The sequence below is a fragment of the Montipora foliosa genome, chromosome 13 (assembly GCF_036669935.1).
Source record: "Montipora foliosa isolate CH-2021 chromosome 13, ASM3666993v2, whole genome shotgun sequence".
Classification (NCBI taxonomy): domain Eukaryota; kingdom Metazoa; phylum Cnidaria; class Anthozoa; order Scleractinia; family Acroporidae; genus Montipora; species Montipora foliosa.
In genome coordinates, this window is record NC_090881.1 from 21226567 (window position 1) to 21233547 (window position 6981).

The window sequence follows — 6981 nt, forward strand, 5'->3', positions numbered from 1 at the left end:
ACTTTTATCCTCCAGTTATTTCAAGACCCTAAAACCTCAATAGCATGCACTCAGGTTTCCACTCGACTCGCACACTTCATACAGAGAACTCGGCGGCTGTGCGTGCGTGCGACCTTGAGCAAATTTAAACTTGAGCTGATGCATGAAATGAACATGTCCCTGGCCCAACGCTTGGGCGGTAGGCAAGACTTTCTGCTCTTTGACAGCAAGTTTTTGACGCAGCGAAGGCAGTTATCACTGCCTTCGCATCTTGGCATCCTAAGAACAACTTGATACCCCAATGCGGTCACCATGGAATGCACCCTTTCAAAAGTCCGTCCCGACAGGAAACTGCCGTCATTAATATTAGAGAGGTTTGGCGAAATCGAGATTATATAACCGAGCATGAGAATGAATAAACTAGTTTAGAATTCTTCTGGGAAAACATCATTCATATAGATATCATTCCTTTTCGAATGGTACTTGATCCTGATGCTAATCGTATGTTTAAAGGACACTCGAGTTGGCACCCATTTTCCAAGCGACACTTTCACAATTCTGGACGCACGACGGAGCTCGCGGTACGAGAGACCTCTCCTGCCTTGGAAGTGCATATTCCTCAGTAAGTCAAAATCCCACTGATTTGTTCAAATATACGTCTGGTTTCAATCGGTAACCTTCTGCACGATGCAATCCGAATTAAATACATACAAACACAAGTAAGAATTTGAACCATTTCATTCAAATAACTGGTGAAATTGCGTTGCATGCGGTTTTTGGGTTTACAAACCATGTTCTAACGAGAACTAACCAACTCGTGGACTTAACGAAAGAGAGAAATGATTCTCCGCACTCATCTAGACCAATTTAATTTCCTTGTGGTAGTGGCCATCTCGAAAGCATTTGCTACTATGGCCACTACGCACTTTTCTCACTTTTTTCTCACTCCCAAGTGTAATTAGTCTGTTTCCTTCTTGTTCTTTTAATTTGTTTATGTCCCTTATTTATTTATTCTGAAAGAGTGCATAAATAATAATAATAATAATAATACTAATAGTCTTTGAATCTTGAAATCTTGAAATCTTGAATCTTTGAGCATTGTCAGTCTCATAGACACCTACAAAATTCAGGTCGCTCCAACGGGACTCACAAATCGCCGTGACCTCTGCGATGCCGATGCTACGCTCTACTAACTGAGCTTTGAAGCCACCACAGTTGGGAACAAATCAAGTTCATGGCCTAACCTGTGTTCCATCGTGAGAGGACTCGAACATATGCATTTCTTTCATTGTTCAACCCATACGCCTCACGTTTGTTGTTGTCTTGTTAGGTTAAATTATTGTTCGATGTTGTCCTTTTCTTTTGTGTTCCATTGTGTTGGTTTTACGTAATACATGGAGTTTCACAGGTGTTTACAACGAGGCTGAGCCCCATCGTAGTCCTTTCACGGGAATACATGAGCCCAACAAATTGACCTGCTCCTAACTGTGCGCTTCATAGCGCAGGTGCACGGTGGGTGGGATGTAGAGCATTGCGACTATCATCGCAGGAGGTCAGTGTGTTCGAAGCGAGGGCGGGCGGGGTTGGGCGTGTGTTTTGGGGCGCACCTGGAAGGTATATTGTGGGTCAGATGTCTAGCGTATGAGAGAATGTGTGTCTTAGCTAACTTGTCTGAGATATATTAAGTAAAGCCGAAGACTTGTATCTCCATTGTGTCCAATAGACTCCTCGGCCCGGCTTTGTTAAGGAGTTGCCAAAACGGGTCATCAATGCGTTTGCTTCCAGTATTCAAACAAAAGCACAAAAGGACTATAATCTACGACCAGAGCGGCGTCGACGGAGAAGCGTCACTTCAAAAAGTATAAGTCTACATAGAGTCGTTTTCGCGATTTGTTTATGGTTCCAACAACTCGTTTACGTCGTACAATATTAGATCGAAGTATCGCTTGAAAATAGATGTGAGTGGTACTAGCGTTTTCAGAGTAGAAACAGCCGGGGAATGCAAAGACCTCTCTTTCTATGCATACTCGCGTTGTCGTGCAAAACCGGTCGAGGAATTTGGTGATTGTCACGGGGGTCGTTGGGTATGGACCCACACAATATAGGAGGCTTAAAGCACACTGCGCGATTTTTTGAGACTGCGGACGGCAACACGAAAGAGAACATTTCGCGGGTGGCCAGGACTAGTGGTGTCCCTCCAAGATTTTTTACACTAATCATCCCTATATGAAGATAAACGATATTTTAGCAGTATAGAATGTGGCTGTGTGAGACACAGTTTAACGGGGGTGGGGGGAAAAGCTCACTTCCGGTTGCCGTCCGCGTCTCAAAAACGCGCTTGCGCGTTAATGCTCGTGCCTACTAACAAATGAGTACCGCTGCGTGGAGCGGGCGATTATTTATACAAAACTGGGGGGGGTGTTTGTATTAAAACCAAGAGTTATATCATTAATGTTAAATTTGTTGCAGTCGTCCGGGGGTAATGAAGGGTCGTTTGCCGTTGAACCCAGGGGGTGTCGTATTTTAAAACTCACTGTTGAACATTTTCAGTTGCAGTTCCTCTAGGCCGAAAAACCCACCTTGTGGGTTGCAAATGTGACCAAGCTAGGATGCGTATAAAACTGGAAATTTAGCATACATATCTTTTAAATTTCAGAGAAGTATTGATGGACAATGGAAAGTGTCTCCCTTCAGACAAGATGTCGATGTCACCGACGCCCAGCGAAAAAAAAAAACTAATCCACTGAGCGATTCATTGGACTTTCACAGCCAATGAGCGATTAGAACTGTTTTACCCTGGTGATTAGTACGAATAGTTAAGTCCATACAAATAGACTGTAGAGACGTATACATTGACCCATTTCCGGCAGGCCGCACAAATGAATAGCAATTTTACAAAGTGCTATTTTGGGCTCGACAACACCGCACAGATCCTCTGAGTGTAATACGTCAAACGAATATAAACGATGTGAATACAGCTTTTACCAACAAGCATGGTTGGTATCTCGTTTGTTTTTATTTCTGCACTGATCGGGGGGAAGTTCCCCCCCCTCGCTACACTCTAAAACGTACATAATTGAAGTACAACTTATGCCAACAATCATGGTTGCTAGCTTAATGCTTTTATCTGCATTGATAGATTGAAGCTCCCTGACCTAAGCTTACTTCTCAAACCTCGACATTCAAAACATTGATAGATCACTGGGCGCAAGCACACCTTATTTTCTTGGCAAAGCATAAGATTAACAAGTAGAGAGCCTATTTTCGAAAGCAGTGTTTTGACATCACACAAAAACAGCGTCAAGTTTTAAATGGAATGAGCTCAACATACGTGAAAATACACTTTCATTATTTTTGTTTGTGTTGTTTCTTAATTTTGTTGTTTTGTGCAGTGGTTTGTTGTGGCCTCATAATGGCGCGAGCGAAAGTACTAATTTGCCCTCGAAAAAGGAACTTTAGGAGAAAACAATAAATACGTAATTTCTGCATGAAAGACAACTGTGAATCCTATACGGGGAGTGACAAAACGATAATTGGGCAACAGTCGGGTATTCAACGCATCGCCTGGAAACTCAGGTAAACGAACTCTCGTTTTGTTTTTTTTTGGCTTCGTCGTTTCTGCTTAACCGGATTTCAAATCAAACCTTGACTTACTTTTTTCGGTTCTGGGCGGTCTGACCTTTACTTTACTTCTGGTGGTCTGGCGCGATTAACAAACTGAAGAGAAAGATCAAGCGAAATGCTTTATTCTTTCCGAGATAAGCCATATTCGATTTTAATAGCAATAGCAATAGGAATGTACAAGGTCAAAGGTTTCCATCATCATCATCTTGGGGAACATGGTGAGAATCCGTAAGCTCTTCCCAGCTTGTCACACTACTCGACTACCCAAATCTGAGTGGCACTGACATATGAATAGGCAACTGAGAAATACCGCCGGAGCTTTTAGTAACCTTCAAAACACAAAACTCAACAACCAGCATTCATATGTTTTTTGGACATTTGGCTTGGAATAGGGAATACCTACAGACTACAACCCTAACTAATTACTACTGCCTTCTTTGATGGGACTGAAATATTTGGAGTTTCATTTCCTCCTATATCAAATGCCCGCTTTTAGACCGGTCTCTTCCGGTAAGTTGATTAGAAAAAGAAACGAATTTATTTATATATAATTATATTTAAATTCGATATGTCTTCCAAATCTACTAACGAGGTCTGTCTAAAAGTAAACTAAATCGGTCTAAGCGTCGTTCTTTAATAGGAATACAATGTATCGGGCGCGCGCGATCGAACGAACGTTTAATGCTTAACAACTCGTGCACTGCCGCTCTCCCCTCCTCTATCCTCTGAATCAATTCAAAAAAAGGTTCGCCTTTGATAGGGAGTCGGGTCGTGAACCGTGAAAAATTAACAAACAAAGGCAAATAATTTTGCTGGGGAAGGAGAAAAAAAATCAGTAATTGAAATAACAGGTTTATTTCAGCTGTGGGAATGATCGGTGTGACCCATATTTAGGAGCTAAACAACGACAACAGCCAACTCCCAAACACCTCTACTCACTCTTGTACTAACTCTTTGTCTCTCTTTTCTGTAACTCTTGGCCGGGGCTGTACTCAACAGAGAACTTATGGTGATGGTCTTGATATCACAAAGAAACCGCTGAGTCTTGTAAGAGAAAATAACGTACTGTTTCTTTTGTCTTTTAATTTTTTCACCTTCAGTCCCTGAACAAGAAAAAAAAATCACCAGGAATCATTTACAGATGCTTTTGGCCCATGGAAAGTGAGGAAAAACTAGATGTTCTTTAGGAATCACCGTTGTCCAACAGTATCTCAAAATTCTGTTAAATTGGATCCACGGAATCTCAAAACTTTCATATTCGCTCAATTGCACATACAAACTGTGAAGTTTTAGTTTTTTAAGTGTCAATGTTTCCGATAATCATTTTCTCAAAGCGCAGAAGTTCTCATAATTGAAAGTCGTTTCATTAATTAGTGCATGGTTTGTAGTATGCTAATCGGAGAGGTTGGTTTTCTTTTGGTGAAGATACCTTGAATTTAAGCAAGAATGAGCGCTAACCTGCTTATTTGTCCAAACCCTTCCCCTAAAAAATGATCCCGTCAGGCATTATTCGGAAAAAAAATCGGCGTTTTAATTCAACAACAATTCACATAAAACGCTTCACACCACGCCTAAGACGATGCAAATATGAGCGCTTAAAAAGTGCTTTCATGAAGCTCAAATAAACCACCGCTGAGGGTATGACATAAAGAGTATACCACACCCGTTGCAGTTTTTTGTCGGTTACCCAGTGTAATAGTCATACTTGATGACACAGTTATCTGATAGAGCTTGTAACGAGGAGGAAGGATGTTCTATAGACCTAATGTCCCAAAATTACCTGGCACAATATTAAATCCACGCATCAGATGTTTATAGGTGATAAAAATTATTGTTTAACTCTCAAACATTACTCGCAATCTTCACCTTGATTTAAGTCGGAGATGTTAAACAAGGGCGGATGTCTCCTCAATGTTAAGAGTCGATGGACATTTGTGCCTTGCCCTTTTATGGTTTCTATATTAATCAACCTCGTACCTTCTTCACTCACTCTTTCGTTCGTTCACCACTGCAAGCTCATTTAGTATTACCAGAAACCCATAAGGGTTGAAACAAACATTAAACAATTGAAGCTCAATATCTAGGCATATTATCTCCTTGGTATAAAGTCTATTGCCAATGCTTTCGTTGCCATGATGTCAACGCGAATATACCAATCACTTATGCTTTTACTTTGGTATTATTTAATTCAAAATATCATGATTGCACGTTGCCAGAAAATCAGGTTTCGGTCATATTATGTTAACAAGTTACTTGTCTTTTTTAAAAACAAAAAAAAGGAAAAAAAACGATGTCAGTGGCGGATAAAAAGTAAGTTAGAGATTTTAAAGCTTTCTTTATTATAAATTTTGAAGCGATATCCATGCCACTTCCATCCTTTTATAAATTCCCTTTCATTTGAAGTCGCGCAAAAAAAAAGATCTTATTCTAAATTAGCAGGAAAACCGTTAACATCATCACTAGTGCTCTTAATTTCGCTATCATTACTTATTTGACTCGAAAAATAATTGGACTGTATCAAAAGTCGGATGCTTAAACCGTTTTGTCATATTGTGTTTAAGCTGTGTTTACGAATTAATTGCCTTGCGTTTTATATGAAATGTCAGCTGGGCTTCATGAGAGAAAACCTAAGAGCCTATAGTTAAGACTCCATACAATGCCTCTTCCCTGTCAGGTGATACTTCATTCAATCAGCCATCACCAGGCAACAGACGTCTAAGCGTTGGAGTTTCTTTCGAGACGTCAAAGGTCCAACGTATTTCTAAGCATTCGTCTAACTAAACGTTCCCTCAATGAACGAAATGATATATATTTCTGGACTGCGGATATGAAATCAAGTAAAGCTATGATCCTCGCAGTTATGAACGCAATTTGAGCAATTGCGTAGAGAAGCCTGAAAAATTCAGGACTTCAACGGGGTTTGAACCCGTGACTTCGCAATACCGGTGCGACGCTCTAACCAAATGAGCTATGAATTAGAAGGCACTGACGTTGGGAGTCGGTCATTTTTGAACATTTGGGAACATTAGAATCCACAAATGACCAGCTCCAAATGTCAGTGGCTTCATAGCTCCGTCGCATCGGTATCGCGAGGTCACTCAGGTTCAAACCCCGTTGTAGTCTTGAGATTTTCAGGCTTCTCTACGCAATTGCTAAAATTGCGTTCATAACTGCGAGGATCATAGCTTTACTTGATTAAACGTTGTGTTTCTAAGCATTCTTCTGAACAAATTGCATTGACTCACATGCGTTGCTATTATGGCCAATAAAGTGAGCTCAAAATAAGGCTCTATCAACAGTCCGTTTGAAAACGTGTACTCTTACGTCCGAACACGCCAGTGAAAACCGAGACGGTTTTCAGATATTACAATGTTTGAA